Consider the following 252-nt stretch of genomic DNA (forward strand, 5'->3'; position numbering starts at 1 on the left):
TAATAATGTTACATTAACTACAGCTAACGGATCACATTTGCATGTGGTAGGTAAAACTACTTTAGAGGTAAAATTTGAAAGAGATATATTTTTGATAGACTTTACCGTAGTCGATAATTTATCTTTAAATAGTTTATTAGGATATGATTTTTTTAAAAAATATAGCGCGACAATCTACACCCGAGAGGCTAAAATTACTTTATTAAAAAACGATGAAAGAGTGAATATAAATTTTGTTTACAATAACAATAT

Source organism: Daktulosphaira vitifoliae, unplaced genomic scaffold (assembly GCF_025091365.1).
Source record: "Daktulosphaira vitifoliae isolate Bord-2020 unplaced genomic scaffold, ASM2509136v1 Scaffold_2, whole genome shotgun sequence".
Taxonomy (NCBI): Eukaryota; Metazoa; Arthropoda; class Insecta; order Hemiptera; family Phylloxeridae; genus Daktulosphaira; species Daktulosphaira vitifoliae.